Source organism: Seriola aureovittata, chromosome 1 (assembly GCF_021018895.1).
Source record: "Seriola aureovittata isolate HTS-2021-v1 ecotype China chromosome 1, ASM2101889v1, whole genome shotgun sequence".
In the NCBI taxonomy this organism is placed as follows: domain Eukaryota; kingdom Metazoa; phylum Chordata; class Actinopteri; order Carangiformes; family Carangidae; genus Seriola; species Seriola aureovittata.
The window spans coordinates 15,916,046-15,935,698 of record NC_079364.1 but is presented as its reverse complement, the minus strand read 5'-3'; the positions used below and the strand labels follow the sequence as shown (position 1 = coordinate 15,935,698).

The 19,653-nt window shown below is 39.9% G+C and overlaps 1 long non-coding RNA gene across 3 annotated transcripts in view; it reads left to right on the top strand.

Moving 5' to 3' along the window:
• Window positions 1-18,292, top strand: part of LOC130179063 (uncharacterized) — a 55,819-nt gene extending 37,527 nt beyond the window's left edge. For 2 of the 3 annotated variants that reach the window (XR_008829235.1, XR_008829233.1), the window contains 5 exons: window positions 8,454-8,552; window positions 8,773-8,852; window positions 9,153-9,256; window positions 13,972-14,096; window positions 14,700-18,292. This is a non-coding gene — a long non-coding RNA (uncharacterized LOC130179063). The remainder of the gene's footprint in view (window positions 1-8,453; window positions 8,553-8,772; window positions 8,853-9,152; window positions 9,257-13,971; window positions 14,097-14,699) is intronic. The other variant, XR_008829238.1, reaches the window with a different exon arrangement.
• Window positions 18,293-19,653: the final 1,361 nt, after the last annotated feature.

Below are 19,653 nucleotides of genomic sequence, written 5' to 3'. Positions count from 1 at the left end.
GAAAATCTGCACAAAAGTAAATACAGGTAAAGACGGTGAAGTGTCAGTTAAAAAAAGGACCAGTCAAACTAAATACTGTACATAAGATTATTTAAAACAGTAGGTGCACCTGGCAGGGAACTCTATAAAACAGTTGCCTGAATACTTTGTAAACACTCTCTGGCAACCGCTCTCTAAAGTGTCACCCAGGAAAGCTGCACTGCAGGGACAAATGTGTAATTAGGGTGTGTATTTGTGTGAGAGAACATATACATTTGTTTATGTATGAGTTTCATTTTAGATGTCTGTTTTATGCATATACAGTGCATTCAGAAAATATTCAGACCTCACTTTTTTTCTAATGTTGCAGCCTTATGCGAAACTCGTTTAAATTCTTTTTTTTTCTTTTTTTTTTTCCTGAATGCTCTGTATCCACCCAGGATCTGGCTTAACAGGAGAAGAGGACTTTGTTGTCAGCAGGTGGGCATCTGCGGACTTCACAGGAGCAGAGGTTGTGAAAACTGAGTAGCTCCAGAGCATTAACTGTAAAGCTACAGGTACACTATGTTCCCTGCAGGGTTTAGAGCTTAAACCTGAAATATTTGCATCTGTCAGAGCTGTTATGGTATGAATTGTCACGAGACGGCATTTAATGTATATCTCATGTTATCCCTTGTCAGTATGAAAAACACCAGGAAATCATCTTACTGTGGACACTTTAAAAACCCTGCTGTGCCTCACAGACACAACAAGTGGCAGACAGATGTTTTAGCACTGTGACTCTTGGTGTCCTGTGTCCTCTATTCTCTCCACCCATCCCGTTCCTCCCATTCCACACCATCCATCTGGACTGTGTGTGGGCCTGACGCTCAATAGGCGGATCATTTCAGGTCAGGGCCTTGTGTGAAATCAGATGTTTAAGTGGCCAGCTGAAGTGGGACTAGAGAATCTTAACCAGCACCTTGCCAAAGGTCTCATGTTCACTCAGCCACCGGGGCTGCTGTGAGTACGCTCGCCTCCTGCCAATAGGCATTAGGGAGGATTTAGTAATTAAGTGATAGGCTGAGGACTAAATTGGGTGTTTGTGGGCTGGCAAGCCACCCCAAGGTCCCTACAGTCATGCAGATAGGGGATTCTAATTGCCAGGAATATTGATCAACCTGGCGAGGGGGGTGCACAGGGAATTCACTAGCCATCGATTAGCTGTTACTGCACCTCACTCAATGGAAGAGGAAGGTGAGCATTGGAAAGGCTCTGGGCTTTTCCCACAGTATCCTTCACCACCACCAGCTCCTGACATGCACACAGACGGTCAGAGACAGTGACACAGCATGTTGTGATGAAAGCATCCTCTAAACTTCCTCATGCTTCCTCCTCTATATATGTGAACCAGCTTAACTCTCCCATAGGCAGTCCAGAGGTGAAACTGGGAACAGGAAAGAGGCTTCCCGGAGAGCTCACTAGCTGTGTTTTATGTATTAATAAAGCACCACCCTCCACACAGCCCCATCTTTCTTCCTCCTCTATGCTCTTTCCTTTTCCTTAAAACTCTCCTCCATGAGTTGGCGCTGACCCGTGGCTGTGGTCCTAGTTAAGGGAGAGATGGAACTGAGCTTGCCTGCCCTCTCATATTTAATTAGTTGTTTCACCTGGCAGTAAATAGGCCCTGGTCAGCATCCTTACACACACACATGAGATTTGTGATTCTTGTTCTATCACTTATGCTCCAGTGATGCATCTTCATCACAAAACAACATGTCATACAGAACAACACTGTGCAGGCTGAATCTAAATGCTACTACTAAACATCTTCTCATTAAATGTTAAAGCTTACCTGGTCAGATTGAATCTGTCATACATGCTCACATTACCATGCATTTATTCAGTTCCATGCATGACATACTTGCAGCACTTCAATTTCCTATAAATGGGCTCAAATTAATAAAAAGATGTGTGAAAGGAGTTTAATTTTAAGTTTGATTTTAAGAGCTTAATGTAGACACTGAGGTTGAGGTTACTGTTCAGTAAAAAAAGACAGAAAAAGGAAATTTGCTCTAAAGTTTGTTTGAAGTTTTATTTATTTTAATGTTGTGAATATTTTTTGTTTGCAGTTTAAGTCTTTATTAGAAAGTTGCCACGGTAGAGACGACAGGAAATAGGGGAGAAAGAGATGGGGAATGACATGTAAGAAAGGTCCCTATTGCAGTTAATGGTCGGCATCTTAACCCCAATAGTACGATCACCTTACTCTTCCATCCTATGAATATTTATTCTGTCTCCCATTCAGTTCTCCTGAAGCCCATACAACACACAGTTTAAAGCATGTAGTTATGGTGCAATCTCAAGCCGTCTCTTGCAGATTTTCAGGTCAGAGTTGTTCTGTGTCTGACATTGTAAAATATTGATCCGCTCTGTTTGGTATTGGAGAAGTTTTTATTCTAGAGTCTTTTTATCATCATGTTTTAGTACATTATCACACTACTACTATGAGCTGTACAGCTGCTCTCATACACAGTTTAGCGTTTACAGCTTATGATCACTCTGAACAATATTTATTGCAGTATTCCCATTTCAGAACTGTGACATTACATGGATTTTCAGGACCAAGTGTGGGGCAAGTTCATTGAACACAAGCGCAATGGTGGGGCAACCTCAATGTTGTCATTTAAAGCTTGGAAGGAAGATCTGGAGCCAGGTGGAGTTTCTGAGGAAAGAGGCTGAGGCGAGCTTGGGCCTACCCAGAACAGCTTACTGCCGGGAGGTCACAATCATAACCAATAAGTGCTACAGTTGGAGGGAACAGTGAAACAAAGCAGAGAATTATGTTAACAAAGAGTAAGCACTAATCTCAGCCTGTGAGCACAGCAAATAACCATACATACGCTATCATCAGAGTGATTGAGAACAAAGGCTCCTGATTTAATTTTCCCTTTTTCTGTATTTTTCTATCTTTTCTCCATTAGACCCAAGGACTGCATTATATTAAGGTAAAAGACATCATCAATTCAACCACCTCAACATTGCATGTTGTTTGTATCTAGAATATCTTCCAATCAGTGGACAGGAAGATGGTCTTGCTCAAGGACAGTTTTAACAAGGACAGTGCCACTTGGGTCTCCGGAGAAACAAACACAAGACACATAAGATTTGGAACATGGAACAATCTTTGACAAGGCCACTCTGCCATTTTCATGTATGTCATTTGAATCAACAAACCTTTTTTTTTAGTTAGCTCTTTGCCTGGGTTTAGTTTTTCTAAACCCAGTTTTCCATATTAGCTTGTGTTTTATATTCGTGCTGAAATGAATTGAAGAAACAGAAGTAGTGAGAGGGTTTGCTGCGCAGCAGTCTCTAACCTGAGTCATTTAGAGCCTATTACAAAACATCAATATATTGATTGAAGTAAGTGTCTCCGTGTACTGCTCTGTAAACACACAGTTGGTTCAGTTGTGCATGTTTTATCTGCTTGAATCTTATCAGGATTTAAATCTTTTCATCTTCAATTCACTTAATCATGGTACTATTGGCTTCTGAGCCAAAGGTTTGAATCCCTCCACCTTGATTTGTTTGGTTGATCCTTAATATAAGAACTAATGTTAATAATATACTTTTGGGTTTTATTTCAATTTAATATACTTGTTCATTTCATTTTAATACAATTCTATGCATTGAAATTTCCACATTAGATTGAAAGAGAAATTTCCCCACGTAACATGGTGAAGTCTGTGGCAGCTTCAAGACCAAGCTGGAGCATGTTGCAAAAACAGGAGGAGCAACAGGTCAGGAGGATCAGTAAGTAGAGACAGAGAAAAAATCTTTTATTCACGACAGCTCAAAGCCGAGTCAAAAGACTTTTCCAGAAATGCTAGAAAATCTTAAACTTCTATGTCGCCAACAGGTTTGCTTTTTTACTGTAATTATCAAACTCAAATGTTTTGTTAATTTTAAGATGCACTGAGGCAGAATGAGTAAGAAATAAAAGTGTGTAGAATTAATCAGAAAATATTTCAGTTGCTGTGCCGCTTTTGTTTTTGTGTTGGTGCTTTTGTTTTCTATCAAACTGAACATTTTTTTTTCATAATTGGCACGAAATAATTGCAATGTCTTTTAAAAGACAAACATATTTTAATTTAGAAATGTCATTAAGTTTTAATATTACACAGCATAACTAATAGAAACAATGGTAAATAAGCAGCGTGGTTTGAAACCACGTACACAAATCCTCCAAAACAAATACTGAGCAAGAATGGAAGGAAATGCCAATCAACTGGTGTATCCCAAATAAAACATAATTTGGAGACATTTCTATTACAGAAATTAATTATAGTATTTTAGAAGTGGGCATGTTAGACACTCATGCTCTGGCACATGCAGTATACCCAAACAAGCCTAAGGAGACACTACCCATTTGATGGTTTTACACTTTTCTGGTGAGAAAGCACTCTTGTCAGTGTTTATATTTATGACATCCAGTAGCACCAGACTGTAAGGTTAGCCTTCTGATTTGAATCAATTATCCAATCTGACTCTCTGAACTATGTGATTTCCAAGGTCATTTTGTCATCTCTGAAGGGGGATTGTTCCCCCATGCTTGTCCTCTGATTGAAGCCTAGCTACAACCGTTTATACACCACTCAGAGTCACCCTCCAGCCATGCTCACAAATTGAATTAGTTTCAGTCTGAATTTGTGTTTCAAAACTAGTAATTATTTTTTAACCCCAGAGGAAGCCAAGAGAAATGAGTCAGATCTTCACAAGTCATGAAATTTGATGATATATGATTTCACACCAACCAAAGGGACACAAGCCTGAAGCACAGCAATTTACCAACCATTCATCTGTTAGCAAATTAAATCACACCACATTTGACATCTTTTAGAAAGTTAGATAAATCTGATGAAAAAGTTTCTCTCTCAATTACCATCTGAAATTAATCTCCTTAATCCCAATTTGATCTCTTTCATGCATATAAGGGGTATCTTTCATCTGCCCACCTATGTGCTTTAAATCTCCACCACAGAGTTAAGATGGAACGTGACTGTCAAACTTAGTCCTACGTGAAACTCTAACACCCATGCAGCTCCATGAGATGAGAGTGCTGATTAGGGGAGATGAGGACAGAGGGGCGTAACTGACAGCCATCCATTATCTCTCTCTGTACCTGGTGGAAGACTGAAAGCAGTCTCCAGGAATGTGTGACGGAGTTGCAGAGCGCCATCCAGAGGCAGGTATGGTTCAGCTGCAGCAGTGCAAAGCAGAGCTGGAAAACAGTCGAGGGGCCAAAATACTGCCTATTTCCACTACAAATGTTTACACTGATTTCTTTTTTATTATTATTATTTTTCGCGCTTTAGAAACTACTTACCATTCTGCAATATGAATGCATGTGCATGTGAAGCTAAAAGGAGTCACAAGTCATTCAGAACCACTGGTCCATATTATACATTTCAGGTGAAAATGAACAGATTCTGTGCCTGTGTACACGTTGGTTAATGCTCTGTGCATCTTTGCGATGTGATGGTGCATTTATAGGCTCTAGTGTGTGGTTTCCTGTTTGAGAGAAGTCTTACAGTTAGCTGACAGAGAAAGGGCGGACTCAAATAGCCGAGTTTGAGCTGGCCTTCACCTGGGAGAGCAAACAGGTGTTTAGAGTGCAACTGCTACTAGTCGGATAAATGTTAAATGATGAATGAAACAACATAGCATGAACAAAAGAATGGACAGTAGATAATTCTGTTTCAGTCTGGATACTGAACCAAACTCACATCAAGGTTAAAAACTGAATACTCTGTTAATATAAAGAAAACTAAAGAGTTGAATTTAGTCGTTGGACCTTGTGTGTTTCATTGTGTGTGTGAGCTGGCAGAGAGAAATCCTGGGTTGGCAAGTTTTTGCTGTGTTATATCCCATCTACAGCAGAGGAGTTTCCAGCTGACAGAGGAGAGGGACGGCCATAAGGAGATAACTAAGCATCAAACTAAAGAGATGATCAAACTACAGCAGACACTCACATGGTCAGCTGCAGATTCAGAATATTCACTTTGTGTCATCCCAAAACTGCTGCCAGCATCAGAGCAGCCAGGACCAAAACTGATACTGATCAGGCTTAGTTACACACCAGCTATACCCTCTCTAAGCGGCACTTTGACCAGCCAGTGCCCTGCCAGCCCCGAGCACAATTATGATGGGAGTGCTCTACAATAGTAAGGAAAAGGAGTCTCATCTCCTTTCTCAACAGTGGTATTAGTATAAGATAGCCAGACCAGAGAAGGGGTACAATGCTAGCCGCTTCACAGAACATTCTGGTCATTAGTGTGGACCACACAGTTTCTCTCAAGTAGAGTAGTAACCTCTGGAGGTCACTTTGTTCTCTAATTGTACACTACAGGCAAGATCAGATTCTGTTGTCAAATAAAGGAGAGACTCCTAGCTTTGCCCTTTTCGATGTATTCCTAAAGCTGATTATATAATGAGGTCTTTTTATGGACTGAGGGCTGTATTTAATGTTTTCTGATAATACCAGCTGGGTAGTGCAGTTTTTTTCTTTTGTTTTTTTTTGTTTTTTACTCCAGCCGCTTGCAGACCTCAATACTGAGGACCTCATGTGTTGGTGTTTTGTTCGTTATACATATTTGTTTTGGTTTGGAGCTCTCCGTGTACACATTGTAACTTGCTCTCTGCTGTACAGTGTCATTCCTTTTATTGATGTGTGTGACTGTGCATGCATGATTGCATACACGTGTATTTTTGTGTGTGTGTGTTTCTGTGCGTGTGTGAGCTGACTTCTGAGCCAAGAGCACATCTCTGGCTCATCTCTAAGGCCTGGCGTCAGCCTCCTTAAGTGCTGTCAATGTCACATGGTAACAGCAGCACTGCAGCCTCTTAATTGGTTTAGGAAAAGCATCCTTGTCATTTTGCGGTCAGTAAACTCCGCTAGAGAAAATGAAGTCCAAGCTGCTGCCACCTCCTCAACCCCCACACAGGCAGCCTAACAAAAAAATAATGATTATGTGCCGTGTATATTTGTGCGTTCACTGTCTGTTTTCACTTTTTGCTTTTAGAAATAATTGCTGTTGGTTGTGTGGCTGCATCAGAGGAAGGGCATTAATGAATCTCACTGGCCGTGCGGAAACACTGCGCTGCAGAGGGCAGGAGGAGAGCAACTCATTTTCTAGAACTAAACATGTGTGAGAGTGTGTGTGTGTGTGTGTGTGTGTGCGTGCGTGTGTGTGCCTGCATGTGTTTGTGTTTGGTAATTTATTTTTGTTTCCTCACTTTGTCATGCAGTACATATTGTATGCAGCCTATAATAAGTACTCTAGCAGTGTGTGCAGAGATGTGTGTGTCTCCGAATGACTTTAATACATGTGCGTGCGTGTGTGTACAGTGTATGTGCATGGCTGTCCTTTTGCTCGGATTAGCTGGTGAATGCAGCGAGAGGATGATCAGACTGGGAGCACACCAGGGTTGCTCTGCGATCACACAGGGATTATGGTGGATATGGAGCTGTAGTGCATTCCAGGGCTGCCTCCAGTTAGGCTCATCTCCGCCACGCTCCCCTCACACACACCACTTTAATTGCCTTTGCTTCTTTCATTACTTTTATTGCCTCTCCTCTGCATTGCGTGCTCCCTGGGCTTGTGGAAAGGTCATTGTGATGGTGGTGGTGTGCTCATAGCCACCGTCTCCTTGACTAGCAGGAAATGGCTGTGGAGCTCAAGCTCGGGAATTTAGTGACACAACAGAGTAGCCACTGAAAGGCTGTGCACAGATTTTCATCCCAATGTCTATAATTCATTATTTCAGACCAAGTCTATGAAGTAAGTCTACATCAGAATTATATTTTCAAATGCCACCCAGTGTGTGTCATTCAGAAGTACGAAGGTTTTCATTAGGTGGCAAGTTCATTGGTGGAGAAATAGATCCTTACTTCAACAAGCTATATGCAAACTATAATACTGTAAGGCAAATGCATAATCATTATTAAAAATGTCTTCATGACCTGACAAAGGGAGGAGCTGAGCAGGTGGTGCTAAGGGCATCGGCAATATCGTGGGTCGGAAGCAGCAAAGAGGTGACAGCCCTTGGATGAGGGACACGTTTGTGTCTTATTGCATCCCCTGCACAAAATACTAAGGAGAATAGAGGTCTGTTAGGTGGTAAGATCCTCAAGTGACTTACACTTTCAGTTGTGGTAAAATAAAGTTTGTCCTACCTGGTCAAGTTACATCTCCCAAAACATCTCAGAGATGTGCACTTTCCTGATAAGTACACATATAAACCCCAGCATGTTTTAGTATATGTACTATGGTCAGATGTTCCATTTTTAGCAGTATTAGTGCTATTTAATCATACTCCAACAAAATGACAATTACACTCAAAAGTAAATGTGTTTTTTTAATCTATTATTATTATTGTTCTTTAGCAAGTAATCATTGCTTATACCACCTTTCATGTTTTGTCTGATTTTTCAGGGGGGCCAAGAGCAGCGGCCATTGCGGGCAGTCTAGGAGGAGTGTGTCATTTTCATAAAGGCAGTGATAGTATCTCTCAGGGACAGCCATAACTTTAAGGTAATCCAGGTCAGACGTTATCACATGCATAGGCCTCAGCAATCTAACACCATAACTAGTCATCTAAATGTCTCCTTGCTTCTCAGTCTCACTGTGTGCCTTACTTTTGAGGCTTTACACATTTTGCAGCAGATATGTGGTTATTTTTTTATATTTTACTTTGCTCCCACTCCCTCTGTCTTTTATTTCCTGTCTTTCTCTTCCTCCCTCTCTGTCCCAGTACAAGGTGGTTTTGTTCTCGCTCAGACGGATCTCATGTCAACAACATGCTCTCCACTGTCAACTAGTCAGTCCCGGAACGTAAGTAAGGCCTTAATACACCCCACACTACTACTGAGATCCCTCTGCACTTGCACAGTAATTGGTTTCTATCCCAACAATAGCTAATGCACATTTTATCATATTCCAACTTTGCTGCAGGCGAGCAAATGAAAAACTGGCAGTGAAAATAAAAGAGTAAAGCATGAAGATCATGCATCTCCGCCAAGAAAGAGAAAGTGGACAGATGAGAGTTATACGTACATATACAAACACACACACACATACAGCTGTGTGTGTGTGTGTGTGTGTGTGTGTGTGTGTGTGTGTGTGTGTGTACAGGAACATGAATCCACCTGCAGGAGCGTGTGGAAGCTCGGCAAATTGAGGTCAGGAGACTTAAAGCTGAGCTTGACGAGAGGGGGATTGAATAGGAGAAGATCCAGGTATATACCAAGAAAAATACGCAGACCTACAAATATTGTGATGCACATTTTTAGTCTTATGTATATATGTGAGGCCATCCCAGACACATTAAGCAGCATAATTCAAATATGTTCACATGTTTAACACATTATAACTTACAAAGAACTGATTGCTGAAACTCATCAGAGTCATTCATCAGATATTTCTGAAAATGTACTGTGGTTACTGATATTTTTCTGTGCTGAAAAATAACGCCATCTTTTATTTTTAGTCATATGTTTGATGTTTTTCCAGTCAGGAACTAATTAACTGCTACAGCATCAGCCCTACTCATGCAGATGTAGCATTTTGTGTTTGTGGTGCTAATCAAATACACACAACATTTCACGCAGCTTATATTTAACAGATTGACTACATTGATACAGAGCATTACTGAGTTTAAATTTCGCCTAAATCCATATGTCCTTATTGGAGTATTTGAACAGCATAGGTGGTCGCTGTCAGTCCATATAAGCTGTAAATACATTAACTCATTACACACAAAGTAAACTTTGCATTACAGCTTAAATGAACTTCCTTAAATAGCAACAAAAGCCACCACGGGATGCGGCATGTATTGCATTGCGTAGAGTTCGATGTGTCTGTGTAGCGGCATGACGTGAGCTGTCACTTCTTCTTCATTAAGAAATAAAACATTTTCACCAGCATCAATGAATCACTTTGTTGCTGGAACCATTGCTTCTGTGAACCACAAAATTGATGTTGCATGGTCTTTGTGAGCATAGCCAGACCACAAGAAATTAATCAACAAAAAATGAGTACAACTGGTATCATAGAGACAGTCTGACCATCCTTAGTATACCTAGTGTAGTTCCCTTCCTCTGTCTCTTCTGACCAAGTTTACAAGCAACACATTGCAGACTCTGACCTGAGACAGTCCATGATTTGGTAACTTTGGCTCCAATCATTCTACTGTGTTAAACTGTTATAGTCCTGGCAGCGACCCCAGTTGTCTTCCAAAAGTGGGGTGGCAAATCTATACAAGCCCCTCTCTGTGACTACATGTTCTCTGCTTTTGCTCCGGCCGCCTCCAGAGACAGTGTCAGTGACAAAGCAGCGAGCTTTCAGACAGAGCGTGAGTGTTTCTGGAGTGGCTCATCTGAAACATGGGTCAATACAAACACTCACCAGCACATCACAGACAGTATCACTGAAAAGCAAAGCTGCTGCATAACTCCCAGGATTTTATTGGCTGTCATGTTGATTTTTCTTGTTCTGGGATTAGCATAGGCCTCAGTGTGTTTGTGTGAGTAATGGTCTGTGTTTTCCGGCTGTGAAATCAGCAGCCTGAGAGCCCTGAACAGCCTGCACATCAGTGTTTGAAGTCTGCCCCCCCCCCCCCCCCCCCCCCCCCCGGGGTTGCGCCTCTGGGTCCTGCTGCTAATGCAGCCCCAGCACATTTCTCTCTCCATCTCACAGAACACAAACTCTCCTTTACATACAACCATGTTTAGCACTCCTCTCCTCCTGCACCCACGATGACCCCCGTTGTAATCTGCTCGACTCTGGCCAGCGTGTGTCATCTCCACCTGTGTGGCCCAGCCTCGACTGATGGCTAAAGCTTGTTAACACTGAAGACACATTTGTGCAGTTAGCTGGGAAATGTTGAGGGTGGCTGTGATCAAAGGACATGGTGCAGCAGAGGAAGAGGTCTCACCTCCCTGGCACTGTTCAGAGCTGGCAAACTTTTCACCCAACTGACCCAATGACGTTCTCTCCTCTGGACAGACAGACAGATAAGTGTTAGTTGCTTGGAGTGTTTGCCAAGGCCACATGGGACACTTTAAGCAAACATGTCACTCAAGCATCACCATGGAAACTTCTAACTTTTTGTAAATAAAATATGAATTGTATGTGTTGCTTGAGAAAGGGTTATTTGTTGGTGGAATGGTGTCCCACAGTTGAAGCCATCTAATTTTACGCAGCCAACACCACTCTGCCTCACAGTAAGCCAGATTTGTGTTACCTGACATTTGCCTGCAACACATTTCTATCTGATATCCTCTCAAATTGAAAGGAGGGAAATTGGGGCTGATTGAAGGGATAAGTTTTGGTGGTGGAAGGACAGAGGCAGCACGAGAGCGAGGGGAAAAAGATGTGAACCCAATCTGCCATGTGTTGACTGTACTGAATAGGGTCTTGTGCTAAGAAGAGCCTCTCTATCCCCTCATTCCCTCTGTTTACTTTGAGTCTCACCAGCCTTCTCAACACAGGCATCACTGCAACCAGAACACCCTCCCCATCCTCCTCCTCTCAGCTTCAGCAATATCACCTGCATCACAGGAGACACAATTGCTCCTTTGTATGCCACACTAGTTAAAAAGATGACAGCTTAACAAGGGCTGGAAGGGATTGGATAGTTTGCTAATCCATTAGGAAAAGTGGAGTAAGCAGTGTGATTGGTATTAGGAGATCTGTGACATGTCTGAATATTTGCTCGATTTACAGTGGTCTGACAGCTCTTCATGTGTGTTTATTTGTGGACACCACTGGAGAGCTGATGAAAACTCAGCCCATTAATGGCCACTGGGTGACTGGAGCAAAGTCCAACTAATGTTTTTGGAGCATTCAAAAACCTGCAGGGAGCCAGGAGTACAGATGTGGGCTGAGAGCAAACCAGTGATCCAGGGAATAATAATAAATAGATAAATAAGTGGATGAAATGGCATGAGAGAAGCTAGTGAAATACCACATCTATTCTCACGCAGCACGTTTGTTTATTTATGGTGTCTGAAGGCCTGGTCTGGATGCTGGATGCTGGGTGGGGGCTGAGGGAATACATGCGCAGGCTTTCCCTCTCAGAGCCCGGCTCCCTAGCTTTCATTAAGTGTCATTACCAGTACTTTCAGAAAGCTGGCCAGGCTGAGACCTGACATCCCCTCTACAGATAGTTGGCCATGCATATGGATGGATTTCTGATCCCTCTTATCCACCACTGAGGAGGGAGAATTAGGCCAGCGAGAAGGAGAGTAGGGGGCTTAAAGGGTGCATCCATATCTGACTTTAATGGCAAAGATGGAGCTATTACTTCAATTGAGGGACAGTGTTCATGCTTGATTTGTTGTTGTGTATATGTCACTCAGGTTATCAACACTGTGAGTGTTTCACTTAATATCTTCCTTTTTTATGACCATATGGGTCATGTACACCCATGTCTGTACGTATCAAATACATTTTACGCTCTTGTGAAGAATTGTATTTTCATTTCAGCCAGTTGTACAATATACCCACAGTGCCATTTAAAAATGTGCATTTCTAGCAGCATGGCATTCATTAGCAATTTGCTCTTCCAGTTCACTTACTTTGAGAATGTCCCCTGATTGATGGGGGGGCTTGTTCTGTTTATTTGTATATCAGGAAATGAAATATTCATATTGTACGCTTTTCCGAGCAGAAGTTATCTAGATTCAGTGTAAATGGTACTTGGGATTAGATTTTCACAGCAGATTGCTGTTATTAAGGGGAAAAAGCCAACTCCTTTGAGCAGTCATCTTCCTGGGAGGCAATCTATTTCTCTTTCACGCAGCCAGAGTGCTGGACCAGGCTCTTAATGCACTGAAGCAAAAGTGCTTCGGTCCGCAACCTTTCACGCCTTCAGCTCTCCTTTATGTGATTGAATAGTTAATAACTATGAGTCGCCTTTGAAAGCTCTGTGCCGTTGGTCCTTCTGAGGCAGTTCTCTTCTTTTTGTCTGTTTGGCTGCTGTACCTGCCCATTGCTCTGTCTGCCTGCATGTCTACTTGCCCCAGATGCCAAGTCAACTGATAGCCCACCTCTTCTCCACCAGCCCCTCTTACTTTTATCTTTGTCTCTCGCCTGACTTGCCGCTTGTGTGTCTGGCTGTCTGGCTGTCTTAGTCTGTACATCAGAATTTTGAGGGCGAGGGATCAGCTTTTTCATCTCCTACTTCCTCTTTCTCTTCCTATACACATTCACACAAACAGACACACACACACACTCACTCGCACAGCTCATTAGCCCATCCCACGCTCACAGCTCTGGCAGAATGTGACCCTGCCTAATTGTGTACCATGCTCATTTGTTCTCCCTGCATGATGTGACGATTGCTTATTTATTCTCCTCAGGGCTCCCATCTCACATTAAAATGATTGACTCATTTCATTCACTGCACATTTTCGAGCTTTATTTGATAAGCTCATTTCCCTTGGCATTCAAATCTCTCCTTTTCCCATGGTTAAAAGTTATAATGGTAGCGTGGCACATTATTATTCATACCCGGGATTGTTTCTTCAGCTAATTATCTGTGTTAGAAAATAATTTTGCATGTGTGATTCTGTTTATTCCGGTGGAATTGAGCAGCACAAAAGGGCAGACATTAACAATGCAGTTGGAATAGCTGAGGAGCCAACTGTGTACACAAAGCTGGCATACGCGGTCAACAAGAAGCTTAAGAGGGATTGGGACACTGTGGAAACCCGGCCAGAATAAGCAGAGCAAATTTGCATTCTATTAGAATTTACATCTGGTTAGAGACCTGTTTTACAAATAAAAAAAAGCCATCAACCTTTTCGTCCAATCATGTAATAAGGGAGTGTTTTGACACAGAAAGGAGCATAACAAGCGATTTCTGATTGGGGATTTAGGCAGCATTGTTACGGGAGGATTTTAGCTCCTGTGATCTCACCAGCTGACAGTCGATGTTTTCTCCCTCCAGCTACTGTATATCGACCAGGCCCCAGTGACACAGCAGCTGCTGGAGACCTGCTCAGTGCATCTGATAGGTCAATTCAAACTGAGATCTGTGATAGTGACAAGCACAAAAAGGTGTGATTGGCAGAGGTTAGTAACCTGATACACACGAGGCATCATTACGGCTGGGTGTTGAAACTCCCCTTGTTTGGTACCGACCAAATTGTATCAAAAACTGTCAAGTAGTGTTTTGACTTACTTTACTTTTACTTACTTTGTTTTTACATCTTCACAAATATTTCTCAAATTAAGTTCATACTGTTTTATTCAGCCATATTATAATGTTGCTAATGCAAAAAATGTAAGATTTGAGAACTTTGGCTCCTTTTTATTAAGGGCTACTCCACTTTCATAAGACTTAGATTAAATTTGAAGCAGAAGAGGCCATGACATCTTGATTTTTAGTCTCTGCCTAGCTGCAAAAATGCCACATTTCCCATAATGCAACTGAATAGTGGCTTTAATTAGACACCTGATGACATCATCAGGGTTATTTTATCAAACTTGTCAAACAGAAAACATTATACAGCAGTTTTCACAGGTTAGGTAGCACATTGATAAGTTAACTGAATCAAACTGAAGTGCAAACAAAACCCAGCCCTAGGCATCTAGTATTCTAAGTACATTGAAACACTCCTTAATGCTTTTTGGTCATTCATTTGTTAGAATGAAGTCTCTCTTTCACTTTTGCAGTGCTTTGACTACGAGTGGAGCTTTGATTATTCAAGCAGAGAGCCTACAGAAGTACCTCTCGCAACCCATGTGTCTTCCCAGCAGCCATGACTGTTGCAGAGTTGGGACAGTTTCTGCTGGCCGAGGGGAGAGGGACCTTGCCCATGTGCAAGTACCTAATCAGAGTTGGACATCACTTTCCAATTCCATGGACAATTAGCTGTTGATGATGAAGATGTTTTTTTATGTGTCATTCAAGTGCTCAGATTTATTATATTTTGTCCCTTTTGAGTTTGCAGCCTCATTTGAGAATTGAACTTGTGTGTGTCTCTTTAGATAGCCAGACATGGCATGGTTATTATACTTTGAGAATGTATGAAGATAAGAACTGTGAACTAATGGTATTTAAAAATGTTAGCTCTGGATTAGACTTTATCCTGTGGTGCAATGATCATATTTTTACTCTATTTGTTGTTATTTGTTAGAATGTGCTCACATTAAGTATTAATCTCATTAGTTATCAGTATATGTAAGCTGAATACATGATGAGCTAAAAGGAATATTAATGTATTTTTTATGATTAGGTTTCTTTACATTGATTTCTGCAAAAGAAGAGTGCTTGATGTGTTTTGAGTCACATACAGTAACTAATCCCAGAGCCATAGACTCCACAAGCCAATGTAGCCAAAATCTTAATGAATATGGGCATGTAGACAAAAAATTGCAGCCAAATAAAAGAATAATAAAGGCATCTAAATCCTAACAAGCCTGCCTTTGTTCTTCCACTCCACCCACCACAAGTTGGCTGTGTGAAAGCAGGCATTGTTGCAGCTTTGAGGGCAGCTCTGAGAGTTCCATGCCCATCGGCCTTCAATCACAAGGGATGTCTGAGTTTGACAGTATAAAGTCTTTCTTCTAGAACAAAATAAGACCCCTAAGCAATAGTGGATGAGCTGTTAGTAACCACACAGTCCACAGGGAGGTAGACCAAGCATGGTAGTACAGTATACACAAAGTGTTGGTTAGGGATAAGACAATGGACCAGTAAAAACATTACTGGATGCTGCAATACCCTAACATTTCTTACATTTACTCACAGAATTAAATGATATCTGTTATGTTGTGTACTAAAATTCTGTTTTACCAAATAAAGACCAAAAGCTAAGTTTACTTAAGTATCAGTTAAGTTTGGGAAAAGTGAAAGGAAGGTTATGAAAAAATACTTAAATTACTCAGTGATACAAAAGATACCCAAAGCATTCTCTTTGACTTGCAGAAGTTGTTGTATTGTAAATTGTATTGTATTGACTCTCTCCTGCTCCCATAGCAGGTGCATACATACATACATGTGGTTGTGCCCATCTCTTGTTTCCTTTGACTTTGCAGAGGGCATCAGTGAGTATAGACTGTGAGCTCACAGCTTGTAGTAGGTATGTTATTCATGCACTGGCAGCATGTAAGGGTTAATTCCAGCCTTACAGGAAAAGGACACCATCGGTTTCTGCCTTGACCAAATCAATAGGCAACATTCTTTCTAGCATAGCAGTCAATACACAACACTTAAGGTGTCTGAGGAAACTAAAGAACACCAATAATTGTTATTAATGCCTTAGATATCCTCAAGCATTGCATTTAGAAGCAGTAAAGGCCTCTTCTGCTCTAGTAAAGTGTATTTCAATACTCTGTACAGGAATGTTAACACAAAAAATAGTGACCAATATTATAATATAATCAATTTCTTTTCAAAATGCCTTACATGACTGTTGTGTTGACATTCAGAGGAAATTTAAGCCGTGCTTATGGTGGACTCTATGGATGGCGATGTCGCTCATGTTGGTCCAGTGTGAAATTGTGTGGATTAACCATGACATTTTGTACAGACATTCGTGTTCCCCAGAGGATGAATCCTAATGACTTTTGTGATTCCCTTATTGTCCTTCAGGGCCACCATGAGTGACATTTTTTGGCAAATAAAAGTATGTTAGCATGTCATTGTTGGCATGTGAGCATGCTGATACTGTGCCAAATTATAGCCCACTAGCATGGCTGTAGACTCTTGCTGAACACACACAGACAGATGGGCTACTTTGGAGCAGGTTGCATTGGTTGTTATTTATTATTGGTATTAAACTTTTAAGAGGTGGCATATGTCCTGGACAGAAGTAATATGAAAAAATGCTTTTACCATCCTATAAACATTAACGGTTCAGTTAACTGTTGATTGGGAAAAAAAAGAAGAAAATCTTTCAAACAAAAAAGACATTTTCAGGATTTACTTAATGTAACCCATGTATTTATGTAATAGGATTATATTTCAAAATCCGTTTCTGTGCAGAATTTATTATTTTCCTTTTATGTATTTCTTTTCTGTGTATTTCTTTTAGGGAACTTTTATTTTATTTTTTATTTTTTATTATATTTTCGTTGTGTGACCCTTGACTATTGGCCACGCCGCTCCTCAATCGCAATCAGGATTTGCGGAGGAAAGTTAAGATAAAAAAATCCTGTAAGTATTGTGTGAACACGTGGTAAAAGAGCTAAAAAAAAAAAAGAATTTTACTTTGTGCTGGTCAAAAATGTTGATCCTTGTTGTTATAGTGGTTGTTTATCATGAATACCAATACCTTCATCCCACAAATAGATTAACAAGGGAACCTAATTATTACACTATTATGCACTTCAAACAAGACTCACACAGTTTAAATTGTAAAATTGTAAGAGAAAATCAAAAGTTTTTACTAAAGGTTTTTAATAATAATTATGTACATGTTGGGTTAAAAAAATATGCTTAATGTTATTATCTGAAAGCCTGCTTTATTCAAAAATTGTACTTAAATGAAGATTGGTATTTGTGTAGGTTACTGCATGGGGAGCACGCATCTATTTTATTCTGTTTCAAAGTGGATTCAACCAACTCATATACATTGTGTGAAAAATTTGATTCATAATGTATCCACATTTTTGAAAGAAGCAATTCAGTGCAAAAAATTGCACAATTGTCATCCAAAGTCTGGCAACCTTTCTTGCTTTCCTTGCTTTCCTTAAAGGATAGTGAGAGCAGCAGAGGAGATCTCCGGTGTCTCTCACTCCTCAGTGGCAAACATCTACACAGACCAGTGTGTCAGGAAGGCCACAAAACTACTGTCTGACCCCTCCCACCACCTCTTTGCACTCTTGCAATCCAGAAGATGCCTCCAGAGGATCCGTGCAAGATCCATAAGACTGTGGCATAACCTTTTTCCACAAGCCATCAGAACTACAAACTCCCTCAAAATGCTGCCCCCCCCATCACTGCCTCCAACACCAGAGGGTGACATGTACAAAAAATGCACCAGCACTTTAAGTGTCCGCTTGACTTGACTGTTTATTAAGGATACATGTTTACATCAGCACATTTTTATATTTTATCTTAAGCTTCTCCCGAAAAGTTTTTAATACTGCTCTCTCTTCGTGATCTTTTATGTTTTTATGTCACACGTATATTGTGTCTTGTGTGTAACGTGCCTTTTGTTGTTTTTAAATGTGACCTGCACTGTGATCTATGGAGTATAGTATTTCACTTACATATATGCTGAAATTTTCAAAGTGACAAATAAATCTGATTCTGATTCTGATTCTGATAAACAGAAATATATAATTTTATAAGGCATGTTGTTTTAAAAGAGTTGCATTTAACTAGGGACATATATGTCATATATATGTCATTTGTCATATAGTATGTATGTCCTAAAAATTTCATAGCATAGGACAACATATAAATGAAATAAAAGGTTATATTATGCTGAAGCATAAAAAGTGAAAAAAAATGCCATAGTAACTAGTAAAGCACAAAAACTCATAAAAACATCACAATCACAATGTAGTAAGAAATAAAAAGTCAAAAGAAACTGAAAGTATATTCAGGCATAAAAAATCATAGTATGGTAAGGCATAAAAAGTCATAAAAACGACATAGTAAATTAAGGCATAAAAATGTCATAGTATAGAAAGGCATAAAAAGTCATAGTATAGTAAGGCATAAAAACGTCATAGTATGGTAAGTCATAAAAACTCAGTATAGTAAGGCATAAAAAGTCGTAAAAACGACATAGTATAGCAAAGCATAAAAATGTCATAGAGTAAGGCATAGAAAAGTCATAAAAACGACATAGTATAGTAAGTCATAATGAGTCATAAAAACGACATAGTATAGTAAGTCATAATGAGTCATAAAAAGTCATAGTATAGTAAGGCATAAAAAGTCCTAAAAACAACAGTAAATTAAAGCATAAAAGTTCATAAAAATGTCATAGTGTAGTAAGGCATAAAAAGTCATAAAAACGACATAGTATAGCAAGGCATCAAAATGTCATAGTATAGAAGGGCATAAAAAGTCATAATTTGGTAAGGCATATAAAGTCATAAAAACGACAAAGTATACTATGGCATAAAAAGTCATAAAAACGTCATAGTATAGTGAGGCATAAAAAGTCATGGTATAGTAAGGCATAAAAAGTCATAAAAATGTCATAGTATAGTAAGGCATAAAAACGTTATAAAAATGACAGTAAAGTAAGGACTAAAAAGTCATAAAAACGTCATAGTATAGTGAGGCATAAAAAGTCATAAAACGACATAGTATAGTAAAGCATAAAAAGTCTTAAAAACGACATAGTATAGTAAGGCATAAAAAGTCATATTATAGTAAGGCATAAAAAGTCATAAAAACGACATAGTAAAGTAAAGCATGAAAAGTTATAAAAATGTCATAGTATAGTAAGGAATAAAAGGTCATAAAAACGACATAGTATAGCAAGGCATAAAAATGTCATAGTATAGAAAGGCATAAAAAGTCATAGTTTAGTAACGCATAAAAAGGCATAAAAACGACAAAGTATACTATGGCATAAAAAGTCATAAAAACGTCATAGTATAGTGAGGCATAAAAAGTCATGGTATAGTAAGGCATAAAAAGTCATAAAAATGTCATAGTATA